This window comes from Macaca mulatta, chromosome 3, assembly GCF_049350105.2.
Source record: "Macaca mulatta isolate MMU2019108-1 chromosome 3, T2T-MMU8v2.0, whole genome shotgun sequence".
Taxonomy (NCBI): domain Eukaryota; kingdom Metazoa; phylum Chordata; class Mammalia; order Primates; family Cercopithecidae; genus Macaca; species Macaca mulatta.
In genome coordinates this window covers 18,581,489-18,600,157 of record NC_133408.1, presented here as the reverse complement: position 1 = coordinate 18,600,157, position 18,669 = coordinate 18,581,489, and the positions used below count along the sequence as shown (strand labels likewise).

Genomic DNA, 18,669 nt, shown 5'->3' with positions numbered 1-18,669 from the left:
AGGCAGATTGCTTGGATAAAAATCACCCAATTGAAGCCATTAGGAAAGACCTAAACCTTGTGGCTTCATTAACACATGTGTGTCTGGTTAGGAATAGACTATGCTACCAATAGAATGATGAGGTTACAGCTTCCTAGACCATTGGCAAACTAATTTTTTTTTTTTTTTTTTAGGGAACAAATTTATTTTGATTTTTCTGAAAATATCAGGAACTATGAAAAACAAGGTTGATATTTGGCTGTACCAAAAGCAAAGTACAAGTAAAAATAGCATTTGAAAACCGTGTTTAACCTTAGAGAAACATGTTTTAAAATACAAAGTTTAACATTCTTTTCTCTATAGAGCTTGTAAACAAGTTTTCTCAACCGCAAGACTGCAGGGTTTTTTTTTTTGTTTTTTTTTTTGTTCTGTTTTTTTTAAACTGACGTAATTTTTAGAAGAAAAAACTAAAGGGGAATTAAAAAGCACTCACCTCCTACCCTGGAATCTCATCATTTATAAAATAACATGCTCAAATGTCAGTGAAAATAAACAGTTGATAAACCTGAAAACAAGTCTTTTAATGAGTTCAGGTTACAACCAAACAGAGGATTTTGTAGCTGGGAAGGAACAGCTTGTATAACAACCGAGCCTTACCAAATACAAATAAATATAAAAGGCAACTAAAAACAAACTATAAAATCAAAATCTTTCTGTAGAGTGGCAACTTTCACAAAGTAAAAACAACTTAGTTCCACAGAGTTGCATATTCTGTAGGCATATGGTCAATTTTTTTCCATGTCCTTTTGTCATGCACTATCAAAATAAAAGAATGTCATGGAGTATGTCTGCTGAAGAAGGCACCAAAATTCTATCCTCCCTATTCCCCTAAATAATATTAATAAATCTCTTATCAATCTTTTCAAGGTAACTTCAACACCATTAAGAATTAACATTCTAAATATGTAAAGCTATAGAAGGAAGGTCCTGCCTATTCTCTTTGCCCCTCTCAAATCATTCTAGTCTGGTTTACCAAACAGAACTGCTAGCTACGAGGATAAAAATATATTCCCATGTTCACTAGCCATTAAATAAACATAGCCACTTGTGCAGGAAGCCTAACATTTTTACTACTTCCTAACTTTTTAAAACTTAAGGATAAGCCCATTTCCACAAGCTAATTTTACAGCTCCTTAATATTCTTATTCTGGACAGTTTACTTTGCAGACTTTGTTGGTGTCTGCCTTTTTCAATTATTTTACCCAAAAAATAGGTCATGAAAAAACTTTCAAATTCAGGAAACCCCTGCAGGGAACCCTTATGGTGTGTGAGTGTGAGCACTAAGTTGAAGAATACTCTTATTTCACAGAAATGTAGGACTGTCAGACAAGAGCTGAGTTCATTCTCTTCTTTCGGAGACAAAATTTCAAGCTGAGCAGGTTTGCAGAAAGGGTTCCCCATACAGTCATATACTAGTGCTGGGAAAAGGAGAGAAAATACTACTTAATTGGGTTTTGTGGTTCCTCCAGGTGGGTTCTAGAAAGATTTGAGAGTTGTACTCTTCATTTTCAAGTCCAAGTGGCTGCAGAAACATTTCAAGAATCCCCCGGCAAGGTAGCAAATCAGTTTCCTTTTAGATCTAAGACTCTTGTCACTTTAAGAAAAAAATTTTTCCCAGAACCTTTCAGAGACTTGTTCATTTGTTCATGTGATGAAAATCATCTGCTAAATAGGCTAGTTTCTGTAGCCATTTTTCATTTCCAAAGCACTCAGCAAAAGCTGGCTGTTTTCTTGTAAGTACTTGGCAATTCACCTTTCAACTCAAATGTCCTGTAGAGAACTCTTCCTCTGATAAGTCACTGGATGTCTGTATGGTGCAGGAGGTTTATGTGCTGTTTGTCCAGGTTTTTGTTTTGAGTGTTTTAATTTTTTTAACATTTTTGCATAAATGGGTCTTTGATACAGGTAACCAGTTTTGTAGCATTATTCAGAACGTCACTGTATCTTCAAGTTTTTTGATATCAGCATCTCTCTGAAGAAAGCAGTGTGCTATAATGTCAACATCAGGATTTCTTTCTTTCTTTTTTTTTTTAATGATGCAAAATTACTTACGGAGACAACCACTGATGGGGCACCAGGAGGGTAGATAACAGACCTCTAGTTACCAAATAGGATGTCACAACATTATATATTGGCCTTTGTTTTGGTAGCCTAGAAATAGAAGAAGTTTTCTTTGAATTTCGTCATTTACAAATCTTACAAATGCTACAGCATGACAAATATTTGTGAAACCTGTTGACTCATCATCCTGGATAGAGAAGTTGCTGCTTTTCAGTTAATGATGCAAAACCTTTTTAGCATCATTTGAGATATCAGACTTATTGAGAATAAAGTCTTTTATTCTCAAGACTTATTGAGAATAAAGTCTTTTATTCTCAAGACTTATTGAGAATAAAGTCTTTTATTCTCAAGACTTATTGAGAATAAAGTCTTTTCAATCTTGTACTGCATCCTGCCCCAGCATTGTAATGTTATTAGATTCTCATCAACTATGCATATTTTCCTTTCCTGAGATAAGTTCTGCTACTAGATAATTCGCTTCCTAAACCTTTTGACTAAATGTGATTTTTGAACAAAAGCCTTACTGTTTTGATAGTCCAAAAGCAATTTGAAAATAATGAATATTCTTTCTTGTCAAGTGGCTGTGACTTATAGTTACAATTTCTAGTTTTGTAAGTTGCATGCCACAGACTATACACAATGGGATAGGACAGCTTGGACTGAGTTCATATAAAACCCTTGAGGACTAGCTTTCATTATAAAGACAGAATTTCTTTGTCTCCCTTGTTGCACTAGAATACTGAAGTATACTCAGAAGACCAAAATTCTTCATCACCAACCTTTTCAGAAATGTCTGTAGCTCTGTGCCTAAAATGGCTCTCTTCTTTCTCACATCTTGCCTTCCCAAATTGCAGCACTGAACTGTCAGCTTTGTTACACACAAATGTTAATAAAATATAAAAACAGACATAGCCAAACAAGAAAATCACAACAGTACAAAAACCTCACCAAACCATTCACTTCTAAACTACATGTTCCACATTCTTGCAATGTTTACAACAAACTGGCAGGGGGACAGCTGAGCTGTGGCATGTAAAAACTCCTTCCTTCGAATGAAAACTCCCCTCTGATTTTCTACTTTACGGTCAGTTCACTACAGTAAGTCAGCTGGCACTGCATAAGAGGAGCCTGGGAGAGGCCAGCATCCCCCTCCCCTCCCATCTTCCCCTCTTTGCAATAGTGTGGCACATGGGTCTGCCTCTACATAATTCCATAAGGGCTGAAAGATCCCTAACAAAACGATTAACAGGGCTGTGCAATCATTGTTCACTACTGTGAGAACAGCATAATGCAGCACACAAATAAAAAACTGTTTTTAGTCACAATTCAAGGTGGAACCCCAGCAACATCTCATAGAGCCCCAGTTGAGAAACCCACCTCCAGCACCAAATGGCCTCCTATGAGAGATCATTTTCATTTGATTTGGACCCTTCTGTGGCTTGACTTGCAAGTTCAGGTTTGGCTCCTCCCTCATTTACCACCTGCGGATTAGACGGTTTCGTCTGCCCCAGCACCTCAGTATTCTCTGGTACCTGCTGGTTATTTTTCCCTTCTGCTGTGTTGTTTCGATCTGATTTGTCAGCAGCTTCCAGTTTACCTTCTTTCCCATTTCCCTGCTCTGAGTTAAGCTGTGATGGATCCTTAGAGCTCTTTATCATCTCCTGGAGACTGAATTTCTTTTTCTTTCTTTCTTTCTTTTTTTTTTTTTTTTTTTTTGAATGCTCTGTTGCCAGGCTGGAGTGCAATGGCATCATCTCCCACCTCAGCTCACTGCAACCTAAGCCCCCCGGGTTCAAGCAATTCTCCTGCCTCAGCCTCCTCCCAAGTAGCTAAGACTACAGGCCCACACCACCATGCCCAGCTAATTTTTTAATTTTTAGTGGAGATGGGGTTTCACCGTGTTGGCCAGCATGGTCTTGATCTCTTGTCCTCGTGATCTGCCCACGTCCTTGGCCTCCCAAAGTGTTGGGATTACAGGCATGAGCCACTGCGCCCAACCGGAAATTGTATTTTCTAAACATGTAATCTTTCACGACACTCAGGCAACAGACAGCTTTGATGATTTCTACTACCACCATGTACTGTGGATTGGTGAGATCCAGTTTATTTTCTGAATTTAGGGTACACACTATTCCTCCCAATTCTTTGATAACTTCTCTATTCATGTGACTGTGTCCGGAGTTGGTTCCTTCTGGTGGGTTGGTGATCTCACTGACTTCAAGAATGAAGCCACGGGCCTTCCCGGTGAGTGTTACAGCCCTTAAAGGTGGCATGGACCCAAAGAGTGAGCAGCAGCAAGATTTTATTGTGAAGAGTGAAAGAACAAAGCTTCCACAGCATGTGAGGGGACCAAGTGGGTTGCCACTGCTGGCTGGGGTCGCCAACTTTTATTCCCTTATTTGTCCCCTCCCATGTCCTGTTTCTGTCCTATCAGAATGCCCTTTTCTCAATCCTCACAATGATTGGTTACTTTTAGAATCCTGCTGACTGGTCCATTTTACACACCTCTTGCTAGCTACAGAGCATTGATTGGTGCATTTTTACAGAGTGTTGATTGGTTCATTTTACAAACCTCTTGCTAGCTACAGAGCGCTGATTGGTGCATTTTACAATCCCCTTGTAAGACCGACTAGTTCTCCAAGTCCCCACTGGCCCCAGGAAGTCTGGCTGGGTTCACCTCTCATGACTGCTATTTCGAGATTTGTACACAATCTGAAACGTCTCTTTGCTTGGAGCTTTAAACTAGGGTTCCAAAAATGTTTCTGCATATTTTTTCATATCCTCTAAAAAAGGCTTGCATGTGCCTGAGATGGGTAACATTCGTAGAATAACTTGAGTCGTCTTGGTTTTGTACACATCCTGGAGAATATGATGCACCAATTTATCAGGTTCTATCCCGAGTGTCCTGATGAAGACAATGTTATTTGCTCCACTTTCCACTAACTGGAATCTTCTTAGGCTTATCTCTGTAGATGCCTTCATGTCACTAACTTTTTTCTTCAAGGCAGCCTCCACATCATCATCTTCTCCCTCACTTCCAGGGGGCTTCTGATCCTTGTCTGTAAACTTTTCCAGCCTATACGTGTTGTCGCCATATTCGTTGAGTAGGGTGTAGGCCTCCTCTACACACTTGGGCTGGTTCATGTTGCAGGTGATGAGGATGCCCCATAACCTGGGCTATAGCTGACTGGGTCCGCCAGAGTCGCAGCGCCGAGCCCACTTGGCCAGCACATATTGAGCCTTGCCTCTGCGCTTCCCGCCGCCAGGCTGAGGAGGCTGCTGGGCGGCCACCGCCATGATGTGTGCAAGCTGAGAGGAAAGAGAAACGTTTTTCCACAGCTGTTGGAGTCCTCACCTCCCGGCGAACTTCTACACGGTTTAGGGGTGTGAATAGAAGTACGATGGCTTCAACATTTGGGATACATATGCCTTTTTACCTGCAGACCATGAGTAGTTTTTAATCACTTAAGTGTTTTTGTCTTCTCACAAAGGTTTCATGGACACCTCTTTCTCTTTCCGAAGAAACAAATTTCTTTTGAAATCCTGTTAGTGTTTCGTGAAGGCATCTAGCCAGTGCAGCTTCCTAGAAGGAAACTTCCTTCTTAGGAAACTAAACAAGATCCGAAAGCAATTATGCTTTGCATGGCGATCACTTAGAGTTCAGTGTGGAAAAAAAACCATATATGTGTATATTAGGCGTGTGTGTGTGTGTGTGTATATATATATTATGCAAAAGCAAAGTGATGTGTGTTTGGTAAAAGACAAAACATTTGCCTTCTGGGCACTCTATACCATTTTGGGAATGCTAAATATCACCTAGGACGTGAGGCTCATGGTTTGACACTCAGCATGAAAAAATATATATTAAGAAAATGTGTTCTGGGCATAGTGGTTTGCACCTGTAATCCCAGTACTTTGGGAGGTTGAGGTGGGTGAGGCTAGAGGCGAGCAGTTCGAGACCAGCCTGGCCAACATGGCAAAACCCTGTCTCTACTAAAAGTGCAAAAATGAGCTGGGTGTGGTAGTGCATGCCTGCAATCCCAGCTACTTGGGAGGCTGAGGTAGGAGTATTACTTGAGCCCAGGAGACAGAAGGTTGCAGTGAGCTGACATTGAGCCACTGCACTCCAGCCTGGGAGATAGAGCAAGACTTTGTCTCCAAGAAAAGAAAAAAGAAAGAAAGAAAAAAGGAAAAGGAAAAGAAAAACAGAAAGTTTGTACAAACTTTATAATTTCAATAAGTAAATAAGTGTCATAAATGATTATTAGTGGAAGGATTTCTCTTTAAATTACTTGGATCATCCCTCCCCCAACCCATCACCAGTTTTTTACTTTATTTTGTAGAGGCTGCCACACTCATCTAGGGGCTGCGTCTACTAATTGATGTAAGTATTGACCACTTATGGGGTTTTAGTGAAATAGTAACCTCTGAAAAGTTTCCCCACTTCCTGAAAAATCCATGTACATTTATCATTTTTATATATGTATATATATATAGAAAGGTTATCAGGGCCAGGTGGATCGCTTGAGCCCAGGAATTTGAGACCAGCCTGGGTAACATGGCAAAACTCCGTCTCTACAAAAAAACACAAAAAAATTAGCCGGGTGTGGTGGTGCGTGCCTGTAGTCCCAGCTACTCGGGAGGTGAGGTGGGAGGATTGATTGAGTGAGCCATGGTCACACCACTGCACTTCAGCCTGGGAGACAGAGTGAGACCCTGTCTCAAAAAAAAAAAAAAAAAAAAAAAAAAAAAAAAGAAAAGAAAAGAAAAAGGAAAAAGAGAAAAGTTATCAGAAAGTAGAGAAAACTTTTGAAAGAGCGCTTGGATAAGATGGAAGTCAGCTGCTATCAGAGGCTAATATCCTAACTGGACTTCCATTGGCAAATATCCTGTTTTTTTTCCAGTGGGCAGTAGAATGTATATTTCTTGGCTTTGCAAGAATACAAAAATATCCCATTCATTAACTTAGGTTTCATGCTTCAAATAAACAATTGCCCTGATTTCTAAGATAAGATACAGTTAGCTATGAATGCATATAGGCAGCATCTGGTGCATATGTTTATCTCAAATCCAGGGCTGTTTTTATGTTTTACAGACCATGCCCTGCAAGTCTAAGTGTTCTCAGGTAAAGTTGTCAAGGCAGGAGGCTGAGTGAGGACACACCAGCTTTACCTGCCTTGGGGCACTCCTGGGATTGATTGGTTTCCCCAGAGCCATAAAATTTTTTATTATTCTTCTGCGTGTATCAGGCCATGGAACTGTGTGGCCTTCTGGGATTTCTGCTGCTTGTAAAATGGCACAACATTTTTGTTGGCTGAAGTGCAGGGTGAGAATTGCTCATCAGCCTTGCAGAGCAACTGGAGACCTCTTTTAGGGTCATTGGTTAACCTGCACCAGAGGGCAATTAATGAGTCAATGAAGGAAATGCTAACATTAAATTTAAATGTGTGAAGAAGGATTCCTCCAAGCATCAGATGAGCTAGATGGGGTAGGAACATTGAGAGTGAAAATCTGGGAAATAACCAAGTGCTTTGTTCTTTTCTACGGCATGCAGAACTCATTACTGTTGATAGAAGCAAAAACAACAAGGCTGAGTGCCTTCAATAGGTCAGAGGTTAGACACGCTCTGGCTCAACTTTACTGGCCAGTCTTCATTAGGTGAGCAAAGAAGCCTCTAAAGAGAAGAAGTTTGTTTGCCCTACTAGAAGAGCAGTCATTGCTTTTATAGATAATCAATACCACATATCTTTACATATAGTTTCATCATACTTAAAATATTTCAGCTTCTTCGTGGTATAGAAGTTACAGATGGATTAAAACCAAATGCTTAAAATTCACCCCCCCAGAGAATATGGAATTGGTCTTAGAAAATGGTAGTCTTTAAGATGAGAGGTAAGTCAGGTACTAGATATCTCTTAATGGAAAGTCCTACTGAATTCTTCTGATCTAAATGAGTATAATTGAGCCAGTTGGAGTAGCAAAAATAATTTCAGGTGGTATAATGCAGCAATTATAAAGCAGGCCTTGGAACTGGCAGACCAGGTGCCAAATCCCTACTAATTTCAGTGTTACTTGACAGAGTAGAATTACAGTATATAGTTTAACAAAATAGTTGTACAGAGGTTTATTCAGCTCTTTTGCTTTTAAAGAATAGTCACCAATTCCAACAATTAAAAGAATTTTAATGTATCAGTATGATATATATGTTTAGGTACACACACACACATATATATATATATTTATATTTATATTTGAGAAAGATTATCTCTTAGAAATCCAAGAACAGGATTTGTAATAGAACAATTTCTGGGGGAAGTGATTTGGAACCCAACACAAGTTTGGGATCCTCAGAAGTAGAAGTCCATTAATTTGACTCCGAGCGCCCAGTGTTAATGTGAAGACACTGTGCATCTGTTGTCTTCTCTGTGCTCCTCTGTCCACCAAAGGGCTTGTGTTTTCTGTATTTCACAATTCAGGTTCTTGAAACAGGCATTCTGGCCTGTTTGAGCACAGACTTATTGGCCAGGTCACGTTTTAGCCCAATCACTAGTTTATGGATTGGCTGGTGATGGGACAGACAGGTCTTTACTCCTAATCCAATTAAAGATGTTTATTAAGAAGGCTGCCCTTCAGTAAGGGGAATGGGTGGACAACATCTTTTTGCTAGGGCATAATGAATGATATGCCTGACAGTCCTTGAGAGTTTGTTATGGGTAAGTTAGATCTGCATGCCATCTTACTTTCTGATTACACTTCTTCACAGTCATTGAAACACAAGTGGAAAGAAGATAAAGATCCCTGTTATTTGAGAGCAAATCTTCTGAATATCCATTCCATGAAACTCAGATACCTTCTCCAGGTAAGACTTAACTTTGTAAACTATTCACGGCAGAAATGTAAACATAAAGAAATTGCCCTACACACTAGGTAAGTAACAGAGTGGAGTGAATCTTAAGCAAAAGGGTCAAGTAGGCAATGAGATTTTTTTTTTGTCAGAGTCATTCTTTCTTTTCAAACTCAGAGGTATTTCATATACTAGCAAATTAAAGCCAGCTGCGCTTTGGGAGGAAGAGGATGTTATTTAGTTGGCAGATAACCTTAAATCGCACCTTTGCCCCATAGCCTATGGCCTTGGGTAAATAAGTGAGCTTCTTTGAGCTTTAATCTCCTCAATGCCAAATGTAACTATCTGCTATGGTCTGAATGTGTTCCCCAAAATTCATGTATTAAAAACTTAATCCCCAGTGCAGCAGTGCTGAAAGGTGAGTCTCTTTGGGAGGTGTTTAGGTCGTGAGGGCTCTGCCCTTATAAATAGATTAATGCTATCAAACTAGGACTTGATGGAGGAAGTTAGTCTCTCTTGACAGTCTGACGTCCCCCATATAAGGACACAGCAAAAAAGCCCTTGTCAGACACCAAATGTTGGTGCCTTGATCTTGGACTTCCCAATCCCTAGAACTGTGAGAACATAAAATTCTCTTCTTTATAAATTACCCAGTTTCAAGTATTTTGTTGTACTAGCACAAAACACACTAAGACACTATCATACAAGGTCATTGTTCTAAATATTGTATGAAAGAGGTGGGTATATGATGGATAATTATTTCATAAGTACTAAAAAAAAATGATGGTAGGGGCACCTAAGAACTCTCATTTTACAGATGTGGGAACTGGGGCTTGAGAATTATTTCCGTTGTTTAAGTTCAGTCAGCTTACTTAGTCAAAACTAGAACTCAGGTCTCTTGACTTCCGAGGCCAGTGTTTTTTCAAGCTACCTCTAAGTTATTCTACAATTCCAAAAACTTGCTCTTAAGACTGTGGATGTAGCTAAAGTTATAGCTTCCAGTTTGCCTACAATGAACAAAACTATTTTTATTATTAGGCTGAATTTCTTTTTTTTTTTTTTTTTTTTTTTTTGAGACAGAGTCTCATTCTGTCACCCAGGCTGGAGTGCAGTGGCGCTATCTCAGCTCACTGCAACCTCTATCTCCTGGGTTCAAGCTATTCTCCTATCTCAGCCTCCTAGGTAGCTGGGACTATAGGCATGTGTCACAATGCCTGGCTAATTTTTCTTGTTTGTTTTTTAACTACAGACGGGATTTCACTATGTTGGTCAGGCTGGTCTCGAACTCCTGACCTCAAGTGATCTGCCCGCCTTGGCCTCCCAAAGTGCTGGGATTACAGGTGTGAACCACCATGCCTGGCCAAAGTTCTTTTTTTAAAAAAAGAGAATATATCTGGTCCTTATTTCTGTGAAGACTGAATAACTGTTAATAGCCCAAATTACTAACTATCCTAGAGGAATGTGTTTTAATAGTAACACAAGTCTTAAAGAAGTGAAACTCCTTAGCTAGGCATCCCTGAGCCTCCCTGGCCTCCTGCAGTCACTCTGGCCACATGGCTAACCTCCTGTAGCTCTAAGATCAAGGAGTCAATCCAAGGCTTCCAACTGGTAGTCAAGCTCCAGACTGAAAGGCCATGAAACACAAGTAACCTGAGCTCATCTGGCTGAGCGTCACAATCCAGAAATGTTTTTCATGCCATGCACTCCTCTGCCATGTGAGCAAAGCATGGCATGGTGCAGTGGAAACTTTGTGTAATCCATTCTATTTTAAATTACCAAGGAGTTGAATTTTATGAAATACTAAAGGACTAGATTCTAGAAGACCTTCATAGAATACAGATGGTTTGTTCACATAATTTTTGTCTTTGCTCAGGAGTGCAAGATTTTCCAAGCACGTCTTCCTTCTTCCACTTAGAATTCCTTCACAGACTCTTGTTGTCTATTTTGTGTAAAGCACCATAGGAAATACAAAATGATATTTTATGTGCTTTCTTTCCCCATAGAGCTTGTTTTCCAGTTGACATATGAATGGAGACTCCGTGAGGTCTGGAACTTTGTCTGTTTTATCCACTGTTGGGATCTCGTGCCCAGAACAGCATCTTGCAGAGAAAAGGCACCTAAGGAACATTTGTGGAATGCATGGATGAACATTAGTCATAACCAACAAACATTTATATGTCTAATATTTATTCCCCCCTCCCTCATTTTTTTCTTTAGAGATGGGGTCTTGCTGTGCTGCTCAGGCTGGACTCAAACTCCTGGGCTAAGCTGATCTTCCCACCTTGGCCTTCCAAGTAAGTGGGATTACAGGCATGTGCCACAGTGCTTGACTGTGCCCTCTAGTGTTTTTTATTTTTTATTTTTTTAGACGGAGCCTTGCTCTGTTGCCCAGGCTGGAGTGCAATGGCACGATCACAGCTCACTGCAGACTCTGCCTCCTGGGTTCAAGTGATTCTCCTGCCTCAGCCACCTAAGTAACTGGGATTACAAGTGTGCACCACCACGCCCAGATAATTTTTGTTATTTTTAGTAGAGATGGGGTTTCACCATATTAGCTAGGCTGGTCTTGAACTCCTGACCTCAAGTGATCTGCCTACTTCAGCCTCCCAAAGTGCTGGGATTACAGATGTGAGCCACCGTGCCCAGTTTGTCCCCTAGTATTTTAAGTACAGTTGCTGCCTCATTTGATTCTCACAATTCCACGAGGTAGGAACTATTAATGTTTCCATTTTGAAGATGGGGAAACCGAGGCTTAGAAAGATTAACTTTTCCAGTGTTCCCCAGTGGTGATCCTAGGATTTGTAGCAAAGTCAGCTGGCCCTGAAATCTGTTCTCTTGGCCACTGTGTTCTGTTGCCTCTGAATACTATGCTGTCTTCTCCCTCAGAGTAAAATACACTCCTTACCTGTTTTTATAACCCAAATCAAGAGGTGTTTATAATGGCCTCACATCTGTGATATAAACAACAACGGGCTGGAAAGTTTTGGAGAGTCTAAACCAGATGTGGGATTAAAGCTGCCCTTGAGGGACAGGAAGGATTTGAACAGGTAAGAAGTAGAGCTCTTCTTCTCACTTAGACTTCTGGGAGAAGTTGGCTTGAAAATCCTCTCCATAATGTTATTATATTATAATCTCATAAAATATTATAGTTATTATCTTTCATCTTTCACCCAGCTTCATCATCTTAAACAGCTTGTGTGGGTGAGCATACAGTCTTGTTAATATTTCTATACAAGCTCAGCACCTAGCATGGCACCTTCTCTTTGATTTGATTGAAATTGAATTATCATTGATGGTAAGCTGGTTGGGCTTGGGAAAGTATTCATGCCAAACCTTGAATTCAGATAGGCTTTTCTTTTTCATGTTTTTCTCCAACCCTTCCTCTGCTTTTGAAGAAGTCCTAAAGTAAAAAAGAACACAACTCTTCATATGAAATCATTTTTGACATCTTCAGAGATTTCCTAGGTTCTGGCCCAAGCCTGACTGTTGTTCTGTTCCACCTACATTTTTCCTACACTTGAGGGATTTCAAAAAATGTACTTAATGATTTGGACTTATTTTAATTTTCTCTAACTTATTTATTTTTTCTGAGGTTAAGAACATTTTGTAAATTCACAAACCAAAGATATTTTGCACACGATGAAAGAGTTTTTAAGAAACATTGGATCAGAGTTAGAATATTTCCCCGAGGAAAGGAAATACACAAAATAGTCACATGATTGATTGAAAAAACAAAGCAAGAGAACTAAAATATCCTCCTGAACTAGTTCCTAAGGTACACTCTTTTTCCATTCTGAAACAATGACTAGTCTGCACTGTTTGTTTTTTGAAGTGAAACTTTGGTGGGAAAATTTATAACCAAAATTTCGTATATTTCACACTAACATTCTTTCTCTTGCCAAACATTTTGATGTGAACTCAGGCATTTATCTTCATATGTTTTCCAGCCTGTTCAGGTGTTCATCTCTCTTGTTCTCAATAAATACTAAATTTTCAAGTCAAGCTTCTGGAAAGGTAGTTTGGTCATGATGTTTTTGTAGAGTGATTATAATGCAAATTTTATTTTATTTGTTTATAATAAGGAACACAAACCCCTGGTGTGAATTTCACTTTCTGAGGATCTGATATTAGTAAAGAAGTTAATTTGGAAAATGTTGGCTATCTGAAGAAGACTGACAAATCGTGAATGACCTAATTGGTAAGTTGACAAAGCTATTGAAGTTGCTAAATTGACAGACCAAAATTGACAAATTGATAAACATTTTTTTGAGCAGTGACTATATGCAAAGCCAAACTTCCAATTGAAATTTGCTCTGTACTAAACAGAAGCAAAGATGTGGGGGCTTGGAGTAGGCACCTAGTTAGCAATGTCATTCGTTATTCCTGCCAGTAGGTCATGGACAAGAATGAACTCTTCCCATCCTGTTCCTCTTTCTAACTTACTGTAACTGGGCAGTACTGTAACTGGACTCATCTCACACCCAGATCAGTCAGTCTTTATAACTGACGTTTTCTAATGCATTCAGCTCCATTAGCAGTGCCACCAAATATTACTTCTGATTTCTTAGGAATTAATTCAAACTTTTTTCTCCAGATTTCATCATGCTGAGAAACATTTCTCATGCCTGCAAGAGCTAGTATCTATTTCCATAAGTCAAATTCAACAATATTGATAGACTTATCTTTGCCCCAATGTCAGTAGCTGTCAGAGACTCAGGAGACTCTAAAGATGCATCAATAATAGTAGTAGACATAGCAATCGTAACAGTAGTAAAAGTAGCAGAAATGACAGTATTTACTGGATGCTTTCTACCCAGGCACTGTGCTAAGCACTTTATTTTCAGTTACGATTTCATTTCGAAGTGACATAAAGCCCACTAAATTATTTAGTTAGGGGAAATAAGGGCATTGAAAAATGTAAGAACTCAATAGAAGAAAGTAAATATAGCCAGGTATAGTGGCTCACGCCTGTAATCCCAGCACTTTGGGAGGCCAAGGCCAGTGGATCACCTGAGGTCAGGAGTTCACGACCAGCCTGGTCAACACGGCGAAACTCTGTCTCTACTAAAAATAAAGAGGCAGGAGAATTGCCTGAACCCGGTAGGCGGAGGTTGCAGTTAGCCAAGATCACACCACTGCACTACAGCCTGGGCAACAGAGTCAGACTCCATCTCAAAAATAAATAAGCCCAGAGAAAAAATGTCAATCTATTCAATTAAAAGTGGGAAATTGAAATGATAGTCAAGAACTTCCCACCCAGATGGTTTCACTGGTGAGTTCTACTAAACTTTTAAAACACAATGAATTTTCTGGCTCTACCACTTGGACTGTATAAGGTTATTTTACCTCTCTGAGCCTTGATTTCTTCTTCTATAAAATGAAATTGTAACTGAAGATAAAGATAATATATGCCACTATAGCTACTGCCTCTATAATATATATGGACATTTAAATCTTTTTCTTTGTTTTGGTCCTAGCCCTTTAAAGATGACTTCCACATTTGAAATTTCTATGCCCTTACTTATCTATTTTGTCTGCTTGTTCCGTCAGTTACAAAGAGAGGTGTGTTGAAGTCTCCCACTATGATTGTGGATAATTCTTTTTTTTTTTTTTTAGCTGTTTCAATTTTTGCATTATAGAGGTCAAACTTATACTAGTAGGTGACCAAATTTAAAATAATTATATCTTCCTGGTGAATTGAATTTTTATCATTGTGGAAATGTTCCTTTTTGTCTTTAGTAAAACTTTTTACCTGAACACCTATTTTGTGTGACGTTAGTATAGGTATAGCAGGTGTCTGAGTCAGTTTTGTCTGCTGTAACAAAGAACCATAGACTGAGTGGCCTCTAAGCAACAGAAATTTACTCTTTGTAGTTCTGGAGGCTGGAAGTCTGAGTTCAGGGTGCCAGCATGGTTGGGTTGGAGTGAGGGCTCTCTTCCAGGTTACAGGGCTCTTACGAGAGAGCTGGAGAGTGCTCTTGGATCCCTTTGTAAAGGCAAACATTCTCTTCATGAGGATTCCACCTTGTTGTGCTAAATTACCTACGAAAGACCCCACCTCCTACTACCATCACACTGGGGGCGAGGATTTCAACATATGAATTTTGCAGGGACAAATTCAGTCCGTAACACTAAGTTTTTTTGGATTTATATTTAGCATATTTTAGCTTTTTCCATCATTTTAAAAAATGATTTCACTCTTTAAAAAAAATTAAGTTGTGTGTTATGAACTGAATGTATCCCTCCAAAATTCATACCCAGAAGCCCTAACACCTTCAATGTGTCTATATTTGGAGATGGGCCTCTAAGGAAGTAATTAAGCTTAAATGAGATCATAACCACTTACCTCCTAAAAGGTAAGAGCCAAAATAAATGACCATTTGATCTCAATTTCTTTTTTTTTTTCAGAATATTCTACCCCCAAATGCAAATAAATTTACACGTAACCCATTAATTTTATGTGAAACAGGTGCTATTCTTATTTTGATAATTACACTAAGATAAATGGGAGCTAGAAGCAATTTTCAAAACAAAATAAGCAGGAGGGGAAACAGTTGTTTTCCCAGCCTCTGTTCCTGGTCTCTCATTTCTGACTCGAGGACTACCACCCTCTGGAGCCCTGAGAATCACCTTTCTGGAGTTTTGGGATATGCTGCATGTTCCTGACAAGCTAATTGCATGGACGAGGAAAATGGGATAAAAGTTGGGAAAATGGGGATAGGTTAAGGAAAGAAATAATAGATAAAAGCAATAAAGGAAAGAGAGATAAAGGAAGGCAGTACGGTGATAAGAGATCAGAAAGTAGTATTTTGTGGAAAGAAACATGTGATGACCCTGTATCAAGTAGGCAGAATGCTCCATTAAAAACACAATCACATGAAATTCTGTTATGAAGAGAGAGCATTTCAGGAACATCAGGCTATAGAATGATGAGAGGTACAAGTGCTTTAGCTCATTTGCTTTATTGGTTAAATTTTATTTATATATTTAGTTTTTGTCTTATTTAATATTTTAAATGGTATACAATGTGATATTTTGGTATATGTATACATTGTGAAATTATTGAATCAAACTAACATATCCATCACTTCACATAGTTATTTTATGTGTGTGTGGTGAGAACACTTATCTACTGTCTTAGCAAATTTCAAGTCTACAATACATCATGACTAACTATAATCACCATGCTGTTGAATAGATATCCAGAACTTACTCATACTATGTGACTGAAACTTTGTACCCTTTGTTTTGTGTTTGTTTTTGTTTGAGACAGGGTCTTGCTGTGTTGCCCAGTGTTGCCCAGGCTGGAGTGCAGTGGCACAATCACAGCTCACTGAAGCCTCAACCTCCTGTGCTCAAGCAATCCGCTTGCCTCAGCCTCCCGAGTAAACGGTACTACAGGCACGCATCACCATGTTTGGCTAATTTTTAATATTTTTTGTAGAGATGCGGTCTCACTATGTTGCCCAGGCTGATCTTGAACTTCTGAGTTCAAGCAATCCTCCTGCCTCAGCTTCTCAATGTGCTGGAATTACAGGTGTGAGCTACCATGCCTGGCCCTTTGACTTGGTTTGGCCCTTAAGGGTATGAGTTGGATAAGAGTCTACCTCTTCCTAGCTCTGTGGCCTTACCTTTTTTTTTTTTTTTTTTTTTGAGACATGGTCTTACTCTGTTACCCAGGCTGAAATGCAGTGGCTTGATCATCGCTCACCCCAGGCTTGAACTCCTGCGTTCAAGACATCCTCACACCTCAACCTCCAGAGTAGCTGGAACTATAGGCAAGCCACTGCCATGCCCAGCTAATTTTAAAACTTTTTTGTAGAGACAAGGACTCACTATGTTGCCTAGGCTGGTCTCCGATTCCTGGACTTAGGTGATCCTCTGCCTCAGCCTTCCGAAATGCTGGAATTACAGGGGTGAGTCACCATGCCTGGCCCTTAATGTCGTTAAACTGTCATTTTCTCATTTATTGAGTGAATATCACAATAGTACCCACCTCATAGGGTAGTTCTGGGGATTAAGTAAAATATTTAGATAAAATCTTGGCACATTGTAAGCACTCTGTAAATGTTACCTACTTCTGCTCTTATCGTTGTTGTTATAATAATTATTATTATTGGCATACAGGTTGGCAATAGAAAATTATAACCCCCCCTCTAAAAAAAAAAAGAAAGAAAATTATAACCCTCATACTTAATTCAGCCCTAATTCGAAATTATAACTGAATCTAGCAGCTGCAAGTGGCAGCAGTTTAATGAAGAACTAGTTGTCATAACATTTAAATTATATCTATCCATAGCTAGTTTCTATTTGTAATATAATTGAGTTTTTTCCAAGTTTGTTTGTTACAAATGGAAAAGAGCTTTGCTGTAATCATAAGAGATTTGATTTAATAGTTCCAAAGACCACTGACTTAATTTTGGATGTTCTGACTTTAAATGTGGCTGTGTAAAGCAACCTGTGTGCTTGCCATCCTTGTTTGTTGGTTTTAAAAAGTATATTTTCTTATTATGTTGGTTAAGAAAAATTGTATTTGTTAGAATATGTTTCTTGTAGAAGTTAAACTTACCCATCAAGCCTTATGCTGTACACACCAGCACTCTAATCATTAACTTGCTGCCCACAGTTTTTCATTTGCATCTGTGACTTCACTAGAATCTTAGTGGCCTTTGTCTCTACCAGTATATTTATAACAAACTTAATTATCCTCAGAGACTTAATTGGTACATAATATTTGCCACTAAAAATACAGTTTTTAGATATAACATTATGCCTTTACAGGGTGTATTCTGAGGAAGACAAATATGTAAACATTCTTCATGTCATCAGAATGTATAATATTTTTCTGGAGTGGAAGGTTATTACTCCTATTTTCTCAAAAAGTACCAGGGGGTCAGTGACTTCTTCAAGGTCAATAGCTTCTGTCTGGAATTACCAAGACCATAACTTGAATAGTCTGTTGCAGATTCACTTTCTAGTCCATAACATTGTCGTGCAAAATTGAAATACTTATGTGACACCAAAACAAAAACAAAAACCAAACAAACCCAAAAACCAAAATCCCAAAACCCCCCAAGAAACTAACACAAAAAACTAAACTAAAAAACCTAATTAAACCCTAAATCAGGTGGAAACACTTCAAATAATTTCTGGATGTGAGAGCTTCTCAGAAGTTAATAAAGATTCCTTGCTCTATTGGATGGAATGCTAAGAAGCTATTGTGGTTGGATTGTGAACATTTATTAGCGTCTTCATGTGAGCAGCAGTAACAGTGTGCTACCTATTAAAATTACCTATTTGCTTATTTTCCCCACCCTTTTCAGATATGAGCTTTTGACATTTCAACAAAATTAATGAGCAGCTTGTTTTGGGTAACCAATTTCTTGCAGTTGATTATTATTCCCCAGAAATTCCTCTGCGCCAAGTCTTATAGCCAAAATAATTATTTAACACAAGTACAGTCATGTGCCGCATAACGATGTTTCAGCCAACAATGACCGCATGTAAGACAATGGTCCCATAAGGTTATAATGGAACATAAATAGAAACTTGATATGTAACACTTGATATTGGCTCTGCAGAATAAGTAGGGGAATGACTGATAATTCATTTAAGGTTCTGAGACATTTGGTTTTCCGTATGAAAAATATGTATAAATTAAATATATATGTATACATATACCATCAATGTTTGTGTAAATATACTCTATGATATTTGCACAGTGA

At 38.8% G+C, this 18,669-nt stretch overlaps 2 long non-coding RNA genes and 1 pseudogene across 3 annotated transcripts in view; 2 read left to right on the top strand and 1 right to left on the bottom strand.

Moving 5' to 3' along the window:
• The window catches only part of LOC114676828 (uncharacterized), a 30,328-nt gene extending 23,840 nt beyond the window's left edge, over positions 1-6,488 (top strand). Inside the window, exon 4 of the long non-coding RNA XR_013414945.1 lies at positions 6,444-6,488. This is a non-coding gene — a long non-coding RNA (uncharacterized LOC114676828). The remainder of the gene's footprint in view (positions 1-6,443) is intronic.
• On the bottom strand, positions 387-5,412 carry LOC714192 (THUMP domain-containing protein 1-like; annotated as a pseudogene). Its single transcript, XR_013414944.1, has 3 exons — positions 4,778-5,412; positions 4,099-4,269; positions 387-3,768 (listed from the first exon to the last, which is right to left on the bottom strand). The product of XR_013414944.1 is annotated as a THUMP domain-containing protein 1-like (transcript).
• A 6,496-nt stretch (positions 6,489-12,984) lies between the features above and the next one.
• On the top strand, positions 12,985-17,122 carry LOC114676712 (uncharacterized). The gene is made up of 2 exons (XR_003727766.2): positions 12,985-13,142; positions 16,218-17,122. It is a non-coding gene; the product is annotated as an uncharacterized LOC114676712 (long non-coding RNA).
• Positions 17,123-18,669: the final 1,547 nt, after the last annotated feature.